Below are 2,281 nucleotides of genomic sequence, written 5' to 3' on the forward strand. Positions count from 1 at the left end.
GCTCACGCAGCTCAATATCAAAAAAACAAACAACCCAATGCAAAAATGGGCGGAAAACCTAAACAGACATTTCTCCAAAGAAGATATACAGATTGCCAACAAACACATGAAAGGATGCTCAACATCACTAATCATTAGAGAAATGCAAATCAAAACTACAATGAGGTATCACCTCACACCAGTCAGAATGGCCATCATCAAAAAATCTACCAACAATAAATGCTGGAGAGGGTGTGGAGAAAAGGAAACCCTCTTGCACTGTTGGTATGAATGTAAATTAATACAGCCACTATGGAGAACAGTATGGAGCTTCCTTTAAAAACTAAAAATAGAACTACCATATGACCCAGCAATCCTACTACTGGGCATATACCCTGAGAAAACCATAATTCAAAAAGAGACATGTACCACAATATTCATTGCAGCACTATTTACAATAGCCAGGACATGCAAGCAACCTAAGTGTCCATCAACAGATGAATGGATAAAGAAGATGTGGCACATATATACAATGGAATATTACTCCACCATAAAAAGAAATGAAATTGAGTTATTTGTAGTGAGGTGGATGAACCTAGAGTCTGTCATACAGAGTGAAGTAAGTCAGAAAGAGAAAAACAAATACCGTATGCTAACACATATATATGGAATCTAAAAAAATAGCACAGGAGATCAGCTCGGTGCTTTGTGACCACCTAGAGGGGTGGGATGCGGAGGGTGGAAGGGAGGTGCAAGAGGGAGGGGATATGGGGATATATGTATACATATAGCTGATTCACTTTGTTATAAAGCAGAAATTAACACAACATTTAAAGCAATTATACTCCAATAGAGATATTAAAAAAAAAAGTTAACCTGCTGACATATAGACCAATGGAATAGAATAGAGTGCAGAAATAAACTTTCACGTTTATGGTCAATTGATTGTCAATAAGGATGCCAAGACAAGTCAATAGGGAAAGTAAAGTATGCTCAACAAACGGTGTTGAGAAAACTGCATATCCACATGCAAAAGAATGATATTGGACTCATATATTATTCTATAAACAAAAATTAACCATGCAAAAGAATGATGTTGGCCTGGTTTTGGTATCATAAAATAAGTTGGGATGTATACCATACTCTTCTATTTTTTGGAAGTTTGTGAGGTGTTAATTCTGTAAATGTTTGGTAGAATTCACCAGAGAAGCCATCTGGTCCTGGGCTTTCCTTTGTGAGAAGCTTTTTGAAAATTACTGATTCAATATCCTTACTTTTTATTGGTGCATTCACATTTTCTATTTCTTCTTGAGAAAGTTTCAGAAGTTTGTGTTTTTCTAAGAATTTGTCTATTTTATATTGGTTATCTAATTTGTTGGCATACAATTGTTCAAGTATTCCTTTATAACCCTCCTTATTTCTGTAAGGTCAGTAGTAAAGTCCCCTCTTTCATTCCTGATTCAATAATTTGAGTTTGCTCTCTTTTTTTCTACCTAAAGGTTTATCAGTTTTGTTGATCATTTCAACAAAGTAACTTCTAGTTTTGTTGATTTTCTGTGGTGTTTTTCTAATCTCTATTTTATTTATTTCCTCATTAATATTATTTCCTTTCTCCTGCTTGCTTTGGGTTTTTGTGTGCTCTTCTTTTTTTCTAGTTTCTTAAAGTGGAAGATTAGGTTGTTGATTTGACATTTCTCTAGGGACTTCTTCTGCGACCCATGTGTTATTTGGAAGTGTGTAATTTTACCTTCAAACATTTGGGAATTTTCCAGCTACCTCTGTTATTGGTTTCTAGTTTAAATCCATTGTAGTCAGAAATCATACTTTGTATGATTTGTATTCTTCCAATTATGTTACAGTGTGTCTGTGGCACAGTATGTAGTCTATCTTGGTGAATGTTCCATGTGAGCTTGAGAAGAAAGTGTATTCTGCTGCTGTTGGATGAAGTATTCTGTAAGTGTCAGATTCAATTGATTGATGGTGCCTTTCATTTCAACCATATCCTTACTGGTTTTCTTGTGGCTGGACCTGTCAATTATTGATACAGGAATGTTGCAGTTGATGACGTATTTAAGATCATTTAAACATCAAAATGGAGTGACTATAGTCATAGTTCAGGCATCCGAAATGGAGCCAGGTGGCCATTGTGGATGCGGTTTCAGACACAGTCCTGTATCACTAAGAACTTGAATTTTCTGAACTGTACCAAATTCAAGGACACCACCAGCCATTTTCAAAACAATATCTGCTAGCAAATGTCATCTGTGATTACAGATAGTTATACTTTTTCCTTTCCAATTTG

This window comes from Eubalaena glacialis, chromosome X (genome assembly GCF_028564815.1).
Source record: "Eubalaena glacialis isolate mEubGla1 chromosome X, mEubGla1.1.hap2.+ XY, whole genome shotgun sequence".
NCBI classification, from domain to species: domain Eukaryota; kingdom Metazoa; phylum Chordata; class Mammalia; order Artiodactyla; family Balaenidae; genus Eubalaena; species Eubalaena glacialis.